Source organism: Lepidochelys olivacea (genome assembly GCF_965140295.1).
Source record: "Lepidochelys olivacea isolate rLepOli2 genome assembly, chromosome: 6".
Taxonomy (NCBI): domain Eukaryota; kingdom Metazoa; phylum Chordata; order Testudines; family Cheloniidae; genus Lepidochelys; species Lepidochelys olivacea.
Genome location: NC_140416.1, coordinates 116,310,444 through 116,330,420, shown reverse-complemented (window position 1 = coordinate 116,330,420; position 19,977 = coordinate 116,310,444). Strand labels below are relative to the sequence as shown.

The 19,977-nt window shown below is 41.0% G+C and overlaps 1 protein-coding gene across 2 annotated transcripts in view; it reads left to right on the top strand.

Moving 5' to 3' along the window:
- The window catches only part of MNAT1 (MNAT1 component of CDK activating kinase), a 198,300-nt gene that overhangs the window by 25,448 nt on the left and 152,875 nt on the right, over positions 1–19,977 (top strand). The window lies entirely within an intron of this gene.

Genomic DNA, 19,977 nt, shown 5'->3' with positions numbered 1-19,977 from the left:
TGGCTTTTTAACCTGTGTGGTTGGCTTCTTTTATAAAGAGAAGTCAAAGAGTTATGTCAGGGAGTGTCTACTCAATGAGTGGGCAGACGTGTAAGGTCATCTCTCTGCTCCCCCTGGTTTGGAGAGTAATCTTGTAGCTATACGATCTGTGTATGATTGTGCAGCTGGAGAGAAGGAGAAGGAAAAGTCATTCTGTCAGCCTGGTGAAAGTACATTGTGTCTCTGCGGTGGTAGACTGTGTCTTTTCAAAAGGCAGTGGATGTCACACAGGTGAGTCAGCCTTTTGTGCGCAGGACCAGGTGCATTACGTATTTTCAGGATGGAGTGCTAGGAGGCACTCTGCCATTCATCACATTTGCAAGCACTCCTCAGCAGTTGACGAAGGCTTTTGTGTTGTAACCGGTTTTCCCAAATGCTTTGGGAGTGACTGACTCAGTGCATTTCCCCATATGGCACCAGCAGAGTGTGAAATAGAGGAAACATTTCTACAATATGAGCTTTACGACTGTGGGGTCTTGAGGGAGCAGTGAAACCAAGTGTCAGCAGGCAATGTACCAAAAAATTAAAATGTTCGCTGGTGACTCCAGGTTGGGTAGGCAAAAGGCTCTGTATCCCTTCTACCAGTGCATTCCAGTCCACAGTCCCCCCCGCTCCATTAAAATAATCTTCCATTCTTCTTTGCTGCAGGCTTAAATGATCTATAAGCCACTTGCATTGCATAACAGCACGGTTTTTGGGAGGATCCATGCCAGTAAATTTGTGTGTGAATGTTAGGGCTGAGCAGAAAAGAATAGAGCTGGAAAATACTTAAAGTAGAGGGCGGAAGCTGGAGGGATATAGACTTCGTGCTGAGCTCAGTGTGATTCTTCTTCCTGAAAGAGTGTTCAGGTCTCCCTTCAGTGTATCTCTCTCCTTGCTGAATAAACACTAACGAATGTTCTCCATGTGGCCCAGAACAACTGAAAAGCTGGCTTCCATCAACCTCACCATCTCACGATGATATTTTATATAATTACCACTTTGATGCTGTAACATAACTGCACATATGTGATGTGCTTGAAGATGAGAATGTTGTGCGTGCGGCCAAGACCTTGGTCAAGAAGTATAAAAGTTTCACTGAGGGTGGATAAATGAAGCATATAGCTTCAGAAAGTTAATGCCCTCAAGCTACTTCTTTGTATATTTTTTTCTTTCTTTCTTGAAGTGTTAAGGTTTTATTGTTCCTGTGCCTGTTTAGTGTGTGGGACTTGTTTTTGCTTGTGAGTCCAATCATCTTGATGGGCCTGATCCTGCAAACACTTACTACTGGGCCAGTAGCTGATTACTATTGAAACCCGTGGAACTGCTCATGGTTTTAGGTGTTTGGGCACTGATCTAAAGCCCATGGAAGTTTTTAGTCGCTTCAGTGGGCTTTGGCTCAGGCTTTTAGCCTTGGTAGTAAGTGCTTGAAGTATTGGGCTTTAAATTTATAGCAAAAAGCACCTGTGTGTGTATTTTTTTCAACTCATTACCTTTTAATTAAGAGAGACTGACGAGGAAGCAGTGTTTTAGTTAATGCAGATCCTAGTCCGTTTTAATCCTTCTCGTGTGAAATACAACATTTTCACATCCCACTTGGACCCTCAGAAGGAAAAAAATGACATGATCACATATTGTCAAAACAAAACTTCTTTAGATGTGGTCATTTAAAGGACCATTTAGCTTCCCTTGAAACTGGTTTTGTTTAAGCTGCTGAGCAAAAGTCACAAGGGTTTGTCTTTCAATGACAATTGTTTACTGTGTAGGTGGGGGTTTAATGCAGGTGCTAGTGACAGTTTGAGATACTTGACTCTGTGCCCAGCGGGAGAAATGACTGCTTAGCTAGCAAAACTGAAACCTACTTTTGTCTTTTTAATGCAGTCACATCTTTATGCAATTAAACAACATTTAATTTATCCTACTTTTATCATGTATGTTTTTACATTTATAATACTTTACTGTATGTAAAAACTTAAATATAATTCTACAGTTCAAATCCTCCTCCCAACTCACTGGCATAACTGAGAGCAGACTTTTTTGACTCATCTCTTCCTGAGATCTATATTTATGATAAGCAGGAGTGTGAGCTTCACATTATTGAATCTTCAACAACAGATATGAAAGAATGGCCAATAAAGCCATAAGGAAATACTTCTTTCTTGCCACTGTGGGAAAGAGGATGTCTCTTCCTTTTAAACACTTTTTAGAGAAAAGGCTAACCCATATTATCCTGGTATGCTAAGGAAGATCCCCCCCCCCCCCCTAAAACAGTGGTTTTTAAACTGCAGGTTGTGACCCAGTACTGTGTCGCAGAATGTAAGGCACTGGGTCGTGGCGGCTCCGGTCAGCACTGCTGACTGGGCCATTAAAAGTCCCGTTGGTGGTGCTGCCTGGCTAAGGCAGGCTAGTCCCTACCTGTTCTGATGCTGCGCTCTACCCCGGAAGTAGCCGGCAGGTCTGGCTCCAAGGTGGAGGGGCCACGGGCTCTGTGCACTGCCCCTGCCCTGAGCACCAGCTCTGCACTACCATTCACTGGTTCCCAGCCAATGGGAGCTGGGGGTGGGGGGCAATGCCTGTGAGCGAGAGCTGCATGGAGCCGCTTGTGTGCCTCCACCTAGGAGCCGGACCTGCTGCTGGCCGCTTCTGGGCACAGTGTGGTCCGTGGTGCCAGGACAGGCAGGAAACCTGTCTTAGCAGTTCCATTGCCCTGCTGACTAGGAGCTGCCCAAGGTAAGCCCATGCCCTAGCCCTGAGCCCCTTCCTGCACCCCAAACCCCTCATCCCTGGCCCCACTCCAGAGCCCTGACCTCCTCCCACACCCTGGCCCCCTGCCCCAGCCTAGAGCCCCCTCCCACATCCCCAGCCCCTCGCCTGCCCCAAAAACCTCTCATCCCCAGCTCTGTTGGGTCGTGGGCATCAATTTTCTTCAACTGGGTTGCCAGAAATAAAGTTTGAAAACCACTGCCCTAGAATACTTTATCAGTGACCTTTTCTGTAGTCCCTAAAGAAAACACATTGAAATAAAGTTTATTTGTTGTATGTGCAGCCAACTGCTCTGCAATCCTAGGAATAATTGGATGAATGGGGTGGCATTTGAGATGTATTTTTTGGCTGTTATAAATGTGCGCACATGCTCAAAATATCAGGAGCTTAGATTCGAATTTTTATTTTCTTTTTTAGTACAAAACAAGTTTGAAAAATTAGAGCATGTTATGATGGCTGGTGTATAGGTTTGGGGAGAGGGATTGCAAAGAAGGGGAGGGTGAAGGAGATTGTGCTCGTGTGCATACACAGGAGGAGGAGTAGCACCAGCTGATATAATTCTGTTAGTCTAACTGACCTCTACTGAGTTACTGCAAGGGCAGCAGGAGAGAGAAGCAGCACAGTTGTACCAGTAGTGCCAGGTCAGGAACTAACCACCAGCTCATGTGAATTAAAAGATGTAAATTTACTATCAGCTGTAGGTAATTAGCTAATTTACCTCTCAGATGAGTGGAGTGAGGCGATAGTTAGGCTTTGGCAATATAAATAGAGAGAAATATTTCTCTCCATCATGCTTTCAATCCTTCTGGGAATCTGTGACTTTTTTTTTTTTTTTTTGGTGAGCAAGGATAGCATAGTTCTTACTGTAGAACTTTGTTGTCTGACTGGTTAATTTTGTACATTTAGTTTGTGGGTCGCCCTGCTTGTCACCAGACTTGTTTTTCAGGGTTTTCCGGAGAAAACACCCAGTGCAGTGTCAACTGTTAGAAAGTTAATGTACTGTATCTGCAGAAGTTTGCTGTTTGTCATTTCTGGTTGAATTCTGTCATCAAAGTGGTATAGTAGTCCTTCAAATTTTTGTGCGCATATGCCTGCACAAAAACATTTTCAGGTTGTTACTGCTTAGTGTGACTGTCTGTAGCGAGAGGACATAACCTTTGGTTTTTATAAAATAGCTGACATGCTGTACAGGTCCTGCCGATTTTTAAATTGGTGCCAATTTTTTTAAATAAGTCCTAGATTTTGTCTTCTGGAAATAGATAAGATTTGAATTTCTTGCTCTACTGCATTGTAGCATTTTCCAAAGTTAGAGGTAGACGTACAGTGTAACATTTCACACCTTTGTCCAAAATATGTGTGGTTTTATGGGTTAGAAACAGCTTGGATTGTCAGTTAGATACAAGCTGAAAAGTTAAGGAAGTGGGTTTATTTGATGATGGGGATCTGAACGCTTTAGAAAAAGCTAATTGAAATTGCATCATTAGCAGAATACATGTGTAGATTTAAATAAGACTAAGGATTATAGGCTTCAGAGGTGAATTGAAGAGCTTTTTACCTGGCAAGGCCAAAGTACAGGGGGAGAGCTTCCTTGCAATAGTTGATGACATCAATTATACTGGAACAGTGATCTTCACTCTTTATGCTGCTTTACGTGGCAGTAATAGCATCACCTCTAGCAGGGGAAGAAGCACAGAGGTCCTTATTCAGGAAAGCAGTTAAGTGCATGCTTAAGTGCTTTACTGAACAGTGATGGACTTAAGCACACAGTTAACTGCTTTCCTTAGACCAAAGCAGAATGCTGAATGCATGCCTTGGAAAATAAGTAAAGGAGGGCTCTGATCTGCAAATGCTTAATTTCACAGGGTATTTACTTGTAATGTCAAAGGGCCTGATCCTTCAGCTCTTATTTATGCAAGTAGCCTTTTGTTTGTAAGGTTATTCCTATCGACATTAATGTTACTGTTTGTGCGAGGCTTGCAGGATTAGGCCCATTAGTGGATGGTTGTACCCAGTTAATGTTCTGGCATCTTGTCACATCTTTAAGTATCAGGGGGTAGCCATGTTAGTCTGTATCCACAAAAACAACAAGGAGTCCAGTGGCACCTTTCGACCAATTTATTTGGGCATAAGCTTTTGTGGGTAAAAAACCCACTTCTTCAGATGCATGGAGATGGAGAGAATTACAGATGCAGGCATTATATACTGACACATGAAGAGAAGGGAGTTACCTCACCAATGGAGAACCACTTGTCACATCTTTAGATATTCATTACATACCAGAGGAAACTGCACACATGTAACTTGCACGGACCAAGATCTTCAGTGGTGACTAATGATTTTTGGGTACTTGAGAGATATTGAAGGCGCCCCATTTTCAAAAAGTGCTGAGCACCCACACTTCAAGCCATCTTTAGCAGGGCATCCTAAATCTTCAGTCACATTTGAAATTGTTGGCTGTTGACTTCCGTGGGAGTTGCATCAGGTTTGGGAGGGAAAGAAAGAACTGGTCAGTAAAATGGGTTAGGCTGCTGGCTGCTTTGGCTGCTCTGTAAAAAGGGGAGAAAAAAATTCCTGTCGCCATCACATCTGAACTTCTTAATTACCGAAATGCTGCCGAAAGCCTCTAATGATCAGAAAAATCTACTCTACCTTCTTATGATGGCTTTGGAGAAGGGTATGCAATTCAATCAGACATTAGTGGTATGAAAAGTTAGACAACTGTTGTCAAAGTATAAGGAAAATACAGACTCTCTGGTATCTGTCAAGGGTGACTATAGCCCACCTACAGAATGGTTATAAATCGTGTGCGATGCTTTGTGTCCGTTTGTCACATACCATCCATTTCTAATCCAGTGGCAGGTTGCTACTAACCCAATGCCATGTCTCTTGTGAGATCCAATGCAGGTGTTGGTTGTTGCAGGTTGGTTACGTGTTTTTATGGTTCTTGATAATTTGAAGAAATATCTTCATTGCATGTGATTTAGTTAAATAGTAGGAAAAAATTCTATTCAATATGTTTCTTGGTTAAGAAACAATATAACCTGTGTGTATCTTTTAACATAACTATAGCAATCCTAAATAAAAGGCTGTGTTTGAATATTCTGTACAGATCTCACGTTCTATAGTACAATTACAGAGCAGCATGAGAATACCTAGCAGCTTGGTCTAATTTACTGTTTCTCCCTGCTGAGCTAATATTTAGGTAAAACGAAAAGCAGCTCTACCATGGTCTGAAATCATTGATAATCCTAGTGTAGCTGCACTGGGCCAGGTTCTGATTCCCTTACTCACTTTGGCCTGGGCTACACTGGGGGTGGGGGTTCGAACTAAAGTACGCAACTTCAGCTAAGCTATTCGTGTAGCTGAAGTCGAAGTATCTTAGTTCGACTTACCTGGCCGTCCTCACAGCAGTGAGTTGACCGCGGCGGCTCCCCTGTTGACTCCGCTTACTCCTCCTGCCGAGGTGGAGTACAGGCATCGATTCAGGGATCGATTTATCGCGTCTCATCTAGACATGATAAATCGATCCCCGAAAGATGTACCCTTTGACTGGTACTTTTACTCCACAGACAGCCCTACAGACCTCAGTTGTCAAGTAAGGCACTATGCAGCTTGAATAAGGGTATCAGAATCTGGCCTACAGGGAGTAACCTGCCTCCAACTGTTCATAGCATGGTTGTAATTCCTTCCAGGGATTCTGGAATCTTGACAAAAAGAAACTCTGAGTGATTTATTTCACCAGATCCCCCAAATAATGATATGCAAAATACATGGGTGTTTATAATCGATTACTCCAGCTCAGGGTGGATTGAAAATTGATTTAAAAAAAATTGGATTTGTTTAAATTATAAAGTTTTGTTTTTTTCCCCTTTTAAACAAATATATCATTAAATCTGAATTTAATACAAAATATATTAAGGCCTGAAATTATTATAATCTTTTAAAATATTTTAAAGAAAAAGCTGAATCCATGACCTTTATCAAAAACTTTGAGTTAAAGGTTGCTTTTTCTTTTAAATAAAGAAGCAGGGGAAAAACATCTAACTTTTTTGAGGTCACACTACCTAATGTGGCACTGTCGGCCATGTACTGTATTGGGGGCTTGTTTTGTTTAATAAAAATAGATTTTATATGCTGGTGTGTGTGTGTGTTTTAAATACCATTTACCAGCTTGACACACACCATGAGTAAAAAGTTAATTATCTAGTACATAAGTAACATATCATTTGCTATTTTTAACATACTAAAAATGTACAAGTAGTAATCTGACAATATCGAGATATATAATTGCTTAAATAAATGTATACAGTTATAGTGTACCCTCCTAGGTAGCAAAAAGATGCATCAAATCTAGTGAAAAGGCTCATGTTTTATTGGTTACATCAGCCAGTGAGAGTGCCTGTTTCTTTAGAAGATAACTGAAATACAAATGGAAAAGCTGATTAAAATCGATTTTGGTGATAAATATTGCCTAGATTTAAATCAATCCATCCTGCTCCAGTTTCTGTTTCTTAGGTCCCCCATTCATGTCTTTTTGCAATTCCCTCCCCACCCCTTTGTTGTAACTGATTGTCCCTCTTACTCAACAGTTTTTTATTTTCAGAAGCATGACTGCATAGTAGAATCTGCACCGTGATACTGCTGTTAGGCATGTGCAACAGAGCCGGGAGAAATGGTTTGCACTGCCTTTTTGGTACTGCCAGCAACGAATCTACTGATTCCACAAGTGGTGAAGTCCATGGGATTTCTCCTGTTGACTTCACTGTGAATTGGGTTGGGCTTTTGGTCCCAGATCCTGAAATAGGCACCTAAATACCTTTTGAGGATCTGGGCTTCAGTTCCTAAAATCTATTGGAAGTGGGCTGAGAAATCTGATTTGCTAATTAACAGTTTGATTATCCCACTCTTACTTTTATTTAGAACCTTAGGCAGCAAGTACTCCCACTGAATGGGGTCCTAAAATATTGCAACTACAAAAAAGTAGTAGGAACTCATACACTGGTCTATTTATCACACTCAAATAGCAGCTGCTATTTATTTTTTGAAGTTTAATCTCAAGAGGGTACAGTTTTTTTTGTTGAAAAAATTACATGTATGTATTTTGTGATAAAAGAGAACATTCTCCACTGAGTTGTATGTAGGTCAAATTCTCAACACTTCCCCACCCCAAGGGTAAAGTAGCAAAGTACCCTGTTAAATGAGTACATTTTGTGTAATAAGCCAATACGTATTTCATAAAACAATAACCAGCTCTGGGAGTACCATTTCACTGGACACAGGCTGTATGTTCTAGGGCACTTAAAGAATGAAGGCATCCTTGAGATATTTATCATTTCTGTGTTCCTCTACATTCTTAAGGCCTCCATTGTTTCTGAAGCAGTGAAGCAAGTTCTGTATTTGAATGTCATGCTGAGAAAAGATGATGTGATAATGGGCACTTTGGGATTATATGAAAATGGGGCAGGCCGTGAGTATTAAAGCTGCACATTGAGCAAGAGGTTCCAAAATGAAATGAAAACGTGTCTTAAGTTTCTCCTTTGGTAGAATGTTCTTACTAATTTCCTACTCAAGTTCCTAGCAAACAAGGACGCAAAGAATAGAGGATGGGGAGAAATTAGCTAGAAAGGAGATGAAATAAATCTTACATAAGTGCTTACAACTATTAAAAAGTAAACACGTAACTTTAATATCGTGACTTACCTCTTCCGAAGGTCCTCAAACTTTGCTGTTTATGGGGGATGACATTAGGCCTTGTTGTCAGGAGCTTTCTGGACATGCAACTTCTGGTAACCTATGATGTGAAGGACAAACATGAAGGGGAAGATTACTCTTGCTGTGAATAAAAGGTTTCTTTTCAACAAATTGTGAGACTTAGCTTGGTTCTTGGTTTTATATTTTGTATCTGATTTAATTTTTTTTTAAAAGGTCTGACAAAAAGGTAGATTTGTAGATCCCTAATTCTAAAATTGTGTGTTGTTGCATTATGCTGAAGTGGTCATTTTGTTGGGACATGTTTTGTTATTGCATAGCAAACAATTGCAAGATTTTTGTTAGCATTAATATACCAGAGAGATCCCAATCTCTCCTGAATTTTTAACTTCCGCATAATGCCGCACCACACACAGTTGGAGTTAGAGATCTACAAATCTACCTTTTTTGTAGACCTTTTTAAAAAAAAAAGAAAAAAATTAAATCAGATACAAAATATAAGCCCAAGAACCAAGCTAAGTCTGACAATTTGTTGAAAAGAAACCTTTTATTCACACAGCAAGAGTAATCTGCCCTGTCACGTCCGTTATTCACATCAATATATCTTTTCAAAATATCATAGATCTTTTGAAAGCTACATCTGGTGAGGTGTTTGTCCTTATGCCTGCTAAAGACCTTTTTTGTGTGCTGTTGTATGGGACTGAGCAGAAACGTGTTCCATTTTTGTGATTTTGTTTTTTGTTTTGTTTGTTTGTATCTATTTTCAACCTTGGAAGAAGACCACTTGAGGGCAGGGAGATAATCATCGGCTTCCTTTTCAAAGTGAAGACAAAATAATCCCAATTAAATCAGTTAAAATAATTATGGTAGTACTACAGTTGTATACTTTACTACTTTCTACCAACTGTAATAACTAAGTTTTTAAAACACTCTCCACTCCATCACATATAGCTGGAAGATCAGGATGTATTCAAAAAAGTAATTTTTAGCTGTTATGTTTTCAGGGCCCTTCTCTAAGAAATCACACCCTGTTTAAACAAGCTTAAAACCAACTGTAACAGCTGTTGTCATAGAAGTCTTGAGTTTGTTTCCTTCTGTACGTTGTGTCCTTTGTTTAAAAGGCTCAGACAGATACTGAGACACAGGTATTCATATTCACTGTCAGTCAGGTTTTGAAGACCACCTAAGTCCTATTTTCAAAAGATAGTCAGTGGAATTTAAGGCTAGTCTACACTAGAAGTGCTGCAGCAGTGCAGCTGCATGTCTGGTGAAGACGCTCTATGCCAGCAGGAGAGAGTTCTCCCGTTGGCATAATAAAACCACCTCCGTGAGTGGCGATAGCTGTGTCTGCAGGAGAAGTTCCTGTATGTATTTGAACAGTAAACATGTTCTATTAGTGTTTGTTTATGAAGTGAATAAGGAAACTTTCCCACCCCATTTTCCATTCTGGGTTTTTCACTACCTATGGGAGAGGTTTCTATTGTGTAGTATTGTAAGGTTTGCAAGTAACTATTTTAAAATTGTATCTTTATTAGTTATAGTAGCGAGTTAGAGTTTGAGTTAAGATTTATTGTAGTTTTAAATAATAATTAATAACACATCATAGGCCCCTAAGGATTTTAGAGTGTATAAACCAGTAGACTAAGTTAGTCTCACATGTTCAGTGATCACTTCACCCACTTGTGACATACAGCTACTTCTGTAGTGAACACAACAGTTGTTCAGCAAGCAGCTCTCCCAGTGGTTTAGGACAGGAAATGAAGAATACCATCTCCAGTTGAAACTCCAGGGGGAATTTAGGGAAGCAAGGTATAATTACCAGCTTTGGAATTTGGCCTGGAAACTTGGGTTGCCAACACTACACTTATGGAAAGTACTATGGGATCTTTAATCACTAAAAGTGCTTAAAGACCTCTGCTGTCTCATGTGAAAGACCAAGCTCTGGTCGCAGTGTGGCCCCTAAAACCATGTTGGGACAATGGTATGGTACTGATTCAGAAGGAAAAATACCACTTGCTGAATCATCCGCACCCCATCCTGCAGCACATGTACTGACGTGATCAGCCTTGTTTAGCTTGTGAGATATGAGAGATCACAGCACAAGGTGTTGTGGCCGCAGACGCGGGAGAGAAGAAATTCAAATGAATTATTTTAGGCTTGCTATTAAGCTATTTCTTTTTCAACTAGTAAAAGTTGGATCCATGTTACTTATTTCACAAAAACGTGTCAACTTTATATTTTTATCCTGTTTTAAGATATAAAAACAGTGACTTATTTAGCTTTCTTCCATATTTTAGTATCCTGTGTTTAAAGGAAAGTGAACAACTTGGCATAGTGCCCTTGAGTGGGAATCCAAAAGCTGATAAGTGCTTAGAAAGAAGAAAGCAGATTTAGGTATCGAGTGTTCCGGAGATAGCTGTGATGTGATGTGTGCATGTACCCATACTGTTGCTTTGGAAGCTAGGTGAGTTAATTCCAGGCTATTGATGGGAGAGTGGGGTTTCTGGGATATGGCCTATGAAAGACAGGCTTACATCTACAATTAGGTGGTTAGGAAGTACCTCCTAATGTTATGACCTTAAGGCAGTGGTTCCCAAACTTTTTAAGTTTGTGCCCCCCTCTGACTTCTAATGTAATCTGCCCACAATCCACCGGGAGTGGGGCTGGGAGCAGGGGCCATGGGCCATGGGCCAAGCCCAAGGCTGGGGTCAGAGTAGAGCTGAGGGTAGAGTGAGACTGGGTGGACCTCCCTCCACACCCTCTGTGGGGGCTGGCCTGGGCCCTGTTGTGCCTCGCTGCATGTTGCTCTGTGCCCTCCTAGGTGGGTGGAGCACTGCCTTAAGGGAAGGACAGTAATGGTTGTTGAGCTAATTGTAGTATCCTGTTAAATTTCAGACAAATTAACAAGTTAAGATGTATATAAAATTTTCTACACAGAAATTAATATTTTTCTCTTCATTACTAGTTCACTACAAGTTGTAGTCATCCCTGGATTCAACTTGCTAAATGCTGTTGGGTAACTTTTATAACTGTAATCTTGCACCTTCCGTTCAGTATATGTAACAATGCTGTGACGTGCCTTTCAACTCCTTTATTTTTAGCAGCGTGTAAAATCCCTGCTTCATCCATTGTCTGTTCCTCCATCCATTACCCGTGTATTCTCTGTGATGTTACATCTGTCCCAAGGGGTGTGTTGTTTTGGCAGCTTAGTGTATCCTGAAATAACGAAGGAGAGAAACTGGTTTATCTTAGAGGCTCTTTCTTCTTAGGACCAAACAGAAAAAGCGGTATGTTTTGCAAGACCAGGTGTCAAGGTTCCTTCCCCACTCTGAACTCTAGGGTACTGATGTGGGGACCTGCATGAAAAACCCTCTAAACTTATTTTTACCAGCTTAGGTTAAAACTTCCCCAAGGTACAAACTGTTTTACCTTTTGCCCTTGGACTTTATTGCTGCCACCACCAAGTGTCTAAGAAATGTATAACAGGGAAAGAGCCCGCTTGGAAACATCTTCCCTCCCCTCCTCCCAAACCCTACACCCCCTTTCCTGGGGAAGGCTTGATAAAAATCCTTATCCTTTGCATAGGTGACCACAGACCCAAACCCTTGGATCTTAAGAACCAATGAAAAAGCAATCAGGTTCTTAGAAGAAGAATTTTAATTGAAGAAAAGGTAAAAGAATCACCTCTGTAAAATCAGGATGGTAAATACCTTACAGGGTAATCCGATTCAAAACATAGAGAATCCCTCTAGGCAAAACCTTAAATTACAAAAAGACACAAAAACAGGAATATACATTCCATTCAGCACAATTTATTTTTTCAGCCATTTAAACAAAACAGAATCTAATGCATATCTAGCTAGTCCTTTACAGGAGTTCTGACCTGCATTCCTGCTCTGATCTGGGAAAAAAACAAACCACAGACAGAGAGAACTCTTTGTTCCCCCCCCCCCCCTCCAGCTTTGAAAGTATCTTGTCTCTTCATTGGTCATTTTGGTCAGGTGCCAGCGAGGTTATCTTTAGCTTCTTAACCCTTTACAGGTGAAAGGGTTTTTTCCTCTAGCCAGGAGGGATTTAAAAGTGGTTAGCCTTCCCTTTATATTTATGACACCAGGTTTAAAACAGTTCATTCAGAAGACCAATTTAGGTAACAGCAGAAAACAAAACAGCTGGGGTGAGATTCTGAGCTGGGCTTGTAAGAAGCACAACCTGGAATTCCCATCTTAGAAGAAGGGAGGTTTAAAGGGACCCTTAGCCACATTTGGCGCTCTTTTGATCCTGGGCTGCTTTGATGGTTGGAGAGGCCCCAGGGGCCTATCTGAGTTAGAGCAGCCTCTCCTATGGGCCCCAGGACTGCTGGGAATTTCCATAGTGCTGCCAAATGTAGCCCTGCCTGTAAACCAGGATGGTAGCTTGTGCCAGGAAGGTATCATCTCCTTGGTGGAACTGGGGCTGTTATGGCCCGTTTATGTCACGTAAAAGGTCTCAAGAGTTTTGCTATTAACTTCAATAGGGCCAGAATTTTGATCATTGATGCCATTCCTAGTTCTGCCACTGCCTCACTTTGAGTCCAGCCAAGTCACTTAGGGAAGTGTAAAAGCGCTATCTATTGTGACACAATCTTTACAAATAGAATAACAGTTATAGTAGCAAAACAAGCTTGTAAATGTTCTTCGCTACCCTGTACTTTGTTGGGGATTGATGTTGTGCCTGGTACTATAGAGTCCTTGTCCTGCCAGACTTTTTCCCTGACCCCACTTTTGTTTTTTGCAAATCACAAATATTTATAAAATCTCTTGTTACTTGCATGATTTAAGGAAACAATGAGACTGCTTACTTGCAGGCTGATAATTAAGCACAGGCCTTGCTTAATTTGGGCCTAGCTGAGGGTTCCTCCCCAAAGGGGGAGGGATATGGGCCATGGTTTTCAAAAGTGTGTTTTTGCGTGCTTAACTTCAGTTGCCCCAAAAGGTCCTGAGTTTTCAGACAATGCTAAGCACCTTCCCAATCACAAATTGGGCACTCAAAAATCTGTGGTCATGCCTGAAAATAGTGGCCAGCCCTCTGAAAGTCACAAATTTTACCAGCTTTATCTTCCTGTTGTTCGTAGTTAAATATCTGTCATTAAAACTGAGTCTTTATTGTAGTCCCAGTTATTCGCCTTCATAGGTGCATTTTTTGAAGTAATGAATTCTGTTGAAAAATAGAGCATAAGGCAAAGAAATGGGCCTTACTTCTAACTTGTTAAGTTGAATATTTGACTGTTGTAAGCTCCATAACTTCCTTTGATTTATTTTTGATAGGGCTGTTGATTAATCGCAGTTAACTCATGATTAATTAATTAATCGTGATTAATTTTTTAACCGCAGTTTTAATTGCACTGTTAAACAGAATACCAATTGAAATTTATTAAATCTTTTGGCTGTTTTTCTATACTTATTGTATTCTGTGTTGTAATTGAAATCAATATATTTTTGATTACATATATGTGCACTGTAAAATGACGAAAAAAAGTGTTTTTCAGTTCACCTCCTACAACTACTGTATCACAGTCTCTTTGTTGTGAAAGTGCAATTTACAAATGTAGATTTTTTTTGTTGTTGTTCCATAACTTCACTCAAAAACAAAACAATGTAAAACTTCAGAGCCTACAAGTCCACTCAGTTCTACTTCTTGTTCAGCCAATTGCTAACACAAACAAGTTTGTTTACATTTACAGGAGATAATGCTGCCCTCTTCTTATTTACAATGTCATCTGAAAGTGAGGACAGGCATTTGCATAGCACTTTTGTAGCCATCATTGCAAGGCATTTGCATGCCAGATATGCTAAACTAGAGGCGGGCAAACTTTTTGGCCTGAGAGCCACATCAGGTTTCCAAAATTGTATGGAGGGCCAGTTAGGGGAGGCTGTGCCTCCCTAAACAGCCAGGCATGGCCTGGCCCCTGACCCCTATCCAAACCCCCCACTGCTTCTTGCCCCCGGCAGCCCCCCCGGGACTCCTGGTCCATCCAACTCCCCCTGTCCCCTGATAGCCCCCGGGACTCCTGGCCCATCCACTGCTTACCCCCCCCCGCCCGCCCCATCCAACCCCTCTTCTCATTCCTGACCGCCCCCGGAACCTCTGCTTCTGACTGCCCCCTGCCGCCACATCCAATCCCCCCTCTCCTTCCTGATGGACCCTGGGATCCCTTCAACCCCCCATCCCCTGCCCTCTATCCAGCCCCGCTGCCCCCTTACCGCTCTGTCTGGAGCACCGGTGGCTGGCGGAGCTGCTGCTGCACCGCCTGGCTGGACCCAGCCACGCCGCTGCACAGCCCAGAGCAGTGGGTCAGGCTGGGTGTTGCACTGCGCTGCCCCAGGAGCTCACAACCCCGCCGCCCAGAGCATGGCGCTGTCGGCACAGTGAGCTGAGGCTGCGGGGGAGGGACCAGGGGCTAGCCTCCTGGGCCAGGAGCTCAGGGGCCGGGCAGGAGGGTCCCACAGGCCAGATGTGGCCCACGGGCCGTAGTTTGCCCACCTCTGTGCTAAACATTCGTATGCCCCTTCATGCTTCAGCCATCATTCCAGAGGACATGCTTCCCTGCTGATGACACTTGTTTAAAAAAAAAAAAAAAAAAAAAAAAGGTGTTAATTCAATTTGTGACTGAACTCCTGGGGGGAGAATTGTATGTCCCCTGCTCTGTTTTACCCCCATTCTGCCATGCATTTCCTGTTATAGCAATCTCGGATGATGACTCAGCATATGTTCATTTTAAGAACATTTTCACTGCAGATTTGACAAAACGCAAAGAAGGTACCAGTGTGAGATTTCTAAAGATAACTACAGCACTCGACCCAAGGTTTAAGAATCTGATGTGCCTTCCAAAATCTGAGAGGGACAAGGTGTAGAGCATGCTTTCAGAAGTCTTAAAAGAGCAACACTCCGCTGCAGAAACTACAGAACCCGAACCACCAAAAAAGAAAAATCAACCTTGTGCTGGTGGTATCTGACACAGATAATGAAAATGAACATGTGTCGATCCGTACTGCTTTGGATTCTTATCGATCAGAACCCGATATCAGCATGGACATATGTCCCCTAGAATGGTGGTTGAAGCATGAAGGGACATATGAATCTTTAGTGCATCTGGCACGTAAATTTCTGGCTACAACTGTGCCACGAGAACACTGTTCTCACTGTCAGATGACATTGTAAAGGAGAACTGGACAGTATTATCTCCTGAAAATGTAAACAAACTTGTTTATCTGAGTGATTGGGTGAACAAGAAGTAGGACTGAGTGGACTTGCAGGCTCTAAAATTTTAGTTGTATTTTTGAATGCATTTTTTTTGTACATAATTCTACATTTGTAAGTTAAACTTTCATGATAGAGATTGCACTACAGTCCTTGTATTAGGTGAACTGAAAAATATTTTTGTTTTTTTACAGTGCAAATACTTGTAATCAAACAAATGTAAAGTGAGCATTGTACACTTTGCATTCTGTGTTGTAACAGAAATCAATATAATTGAAAATGTAGAAAACATCCAAAAATATTTAAATAAATGGTATTCTATTATTGTGTAACAATGTGATGAATCACGATTCATTTTTTTAAATCACTTGACAGCCCTAATTTTAAATGTCTATGACTGTTTCTTGCATTTTGTGTGTTTTTTGCATGGCCAAGTGGATGCTCAAAATAAGTAAGCAAACAATTGTAAAACCTTCAGGAGTAGCATAAGAACAAATAATGCACAGGATGGCATGGAAGTTTCTCACGATGCAGGAATTGCGGTTGGGAGGAACCTAAGTGTCGCATTAGAAGCTCCATACACAATCTTAAAATTGTTAACAATAAACGTGTTTGTCTTGGCTCTTGTGAGCCAATGGACAATATTTGAATCAGACCATGGTTTAAATGAGTTAGGGAGCTGAGTTCAGGACAAATATAGAGACTCTTGTAACTGAAAATGCTCTTCAGTATTTTTAAAAGTTCGTTTATGAAGAGGACAGCTACTAACTCTTGTTAGCTGTCCTGGGAGATAAATTAGCTTGACGGGCCACAGACAGGTGATTTTTTTTTTTTTTTTTTTGAGTCATGGATTTCTTGTAATTGATAGAACACCCTGAAATCTTGCCAGGATCTTATTCAAAACTAGCAATGGGTACTAAAGGAGTTATTTGCTTGTATTTGCCCAGTAGGCTGTAATGGATTTGAAGTAGTTATTCCGGTGTATTGGGTAAATTTTGTATGTACTGTATTCTGGTATGCACAGTCATTGTGAAAGCACTTATTTCCTGATGCTGTAATGACTTCTTGGGAATTGTCAAGCAAACACATATTTAGATACTCTGTGGTACCAGTTGAGTCAAACTCTCAAATGTTTACAATCAGTTGACACTACCATCCACTGCACTGATATTCCTCATTTTTAGATTATGGGACAAATTGGCTAGATAGTAACCTCTCATTAAGAACATTTTTAAAATCTGCAATGTACAATAATATTTTCTCTCCTTCTCTCCCCACTCAAGTTAATAACACAAAAGACTCTTTTCTAATGCTGCTTAAAAAATAACATGGCTCAAGTGTACGCTAAGAAAGTATGAGCCAAGTTCCAGCCCACAGCAAATTCTTATGGCAGAGTTCAAGCCATTGGAAATACATTTATAATGGAAACACTGACACATTAATGAGTGGTGCAAATGTGTTTGCTACGATTAATACATCATTTCACTGAAATCACCATTCAGCAGGCTGAGTTGCTCTCAGCACTGCCCCGTCTGCTATGTCTTATGTCTGAGATGAGCTGCTCTGTATTTACTGAACAATTTGAATAAGTAAGCAGTTTTAGAAGAATAGGGTTTTAAGCAGACATGTACTTACAGATATTTGGATTCACTTGGTCACTTCTCTCTCGGGAAATAGTGCAGGGATTAGTCTGACCAAGCAAATAATGAAACAAAGGAAGAAGTGTCTATCTTTTTTTAAAAAATCTTTTTAGATTATTCATTTGGCCACAAAATTTGGCAGACGACAATGAGAATTGACAGAATACAGATCCAGAAAAAGTACCACACACTGAATTCTTTAAAAGTCAGAATAAAGATTAGGCTGTCTGGGAGTCCCACGAGAATTGTGAAAATGGAAATGGTTAGCAAAGGAGTCGCTTTCTGTGTGAGATTCTGCCACCCAGAGTTCATCACTGGGGGCTGGCAAGAGGAGTCCTGCAGGCAGCTTATGGTAGCTTATAAAGTATGTAACTCTGTCTGCTTTTTGTATTTTGTTTAAAGTGGAACTATGATTCTGATTGACTGGAACCAAAATCGTGCCATTGCCCTGAGGAACTCTATTCCCAAGATTGTATGTGAACTACCAGTGTGAACGGTAGCATGACTGGTTCATTTACCTGCCAAATTAAAATGTTTTAACTACCTGGCACAATGTCCCTGAGCACCTGACTAACTGGTTGCAAGGACATACCTCCACCAGATGAGAACAGGAAAATCCATGCATTCTGAGGACCCAGTAGAACATGGACAGAAAGAAAGTGTGCTCCTTCTTTCCTCTTTTTCCGCTCTGTACATGTGTGCGAGCAACTGTGCATCTTCTTTTGCAGCAGGGTGACTGAGATCACAGATGTAAACTGCTGATTTCAATCGCTTTGATTTAAATCTCCAAATGAAAAACCTTGATTAATTAAATCAGTTTTTACTACTTTTATTTTGTAAAGAAAGGTACATTCTCATTGGTTGATATAACCATTAAAACATGTTAACTTACAACTAAATTGAGTATTTACATTAGATTTGGTACGTCTTTTTGCTGCCTAGATGGGTGCATTATAACAATATACGTTTATGTAAGCAATTATATAGCTTAATATTTCAGATTCTCACTAATTTTATTTTTTAATATGTTAAAAATCGTGAATTAGATATTAATTACTAACTTTTTGCTCTTGATTTGTGTTAAGCTGCATTAGGAATGGAAACTGGAATTTAAATGCACAAAACAGCATATACAATTTTTTATTAAACAAAACAACATTAAATGTTTTGGATATATAAACTTTTCTTATCAAAACGTGTTTCATTTTTACAACTAAATGACTTATTAAAGGAACAGAGAATTGAAGTCAGTGCATTTCCTAGGTCAGCCTGGGAAAATTTTCAAATATGCCTAAGTGAAAGTGATTGGAACTTAAGTAACTACTCACCTAAGTCACTTAGGCTGTCCTTCAGACTTTTAAAACTAGTAGGTCTCATCCCCTCCTTCCTAATTTTTATTCGTAAACTGGAAGAGAGACAAGTTTTCTGCTTTTTCAACTCCTAATCGATTTTTCTCAATTTCGAATGAATTAGTCCAAATGAAGAAAATATTCGTTCTGTATCTATAGAAGAGGCTGCTGCTGTCAAAAGCTTGTTTAGTGCTTCAACAGACTCTGGTTCCAGGTCTTAAGCTAGTCACACCACTGAGCTGGTGGAAGTGGTGTGACTTTTCTTTTCAAACATCAGCAAACGCCTACTGCTTGAATGTTTCACCTCCAGGCCTGAAATTTATTACGGTTGGCATGACTTATGGGGGGCTTATTAGATGTCCATTTCATAGCAGTAGCATCTTCTTCAGTAGTTAGGGATCTATCCTGGTACTTTGGGTGGAGAATATTCACAGGAAAATATGGTGGAATAAGTGCTTGATCTATCCACTTTCCTGCCTGTAATTTAACTTTGTTGGTTATTTCTTTCTCCGATGTCTCTTGAGGTTCTTTCCAAATTTCAACAGAATCATAGAGTCATAGAATCATAGAATATCAGGGTTGGAAGGGACCTCAGGAGGTTATCTAGTCCAACCCCCTGCTCAAAAGCAGGACCAATCCCCAATAAAATCATCCCAGCCAGGGCTTTGTCAAGCCTGACCTTAAAAACCTCTAAGGAAGGAGATTCTACCACCTCCCTAGGTAACGCATTCCAGTGTTTCACCACCCTCCTAGTGAAAAAGTTTTTCCTAATATCCAATCTAAACCTCCCCCACTGCAACTTGAGACCATTACTCCTCATTCTGTCATCTGCTACAATTGAGAACAGTCTAGAGCCATCCTCTTTGGAACCCCCTTTCAGGTAGTTGAAAGCAGCTATCAAATCCCCCCTCATTCTTCTCTTCTGCAGGCTAAATAATCCCAGCTCCCTCAGCCTCTCCTCATAAGTCATGTGTTCCAGACCCCTAATCATTTTTGTTGCCCTTCGCTGGACTCTCTCCAATTTATCCACATCCTTCTTGTAGTGTTGGGCCCAAAACTGGACACGGTACTCCAGATGAGGCCTCACCAATGTCGAATAGAGAGGAACGATCACGTCCCTCGATCTGCTTGCTATGCCCCTACTTATACATCCCAAAATGCCATTGGCCTTCTTGGCAACAAGGGCACACTGCTGACTCGTATCCAGCTTCTCGTCCACTGTCACCCCTAGGTCCTTTTCCGCAGAACTGCTGCCTAGCCAT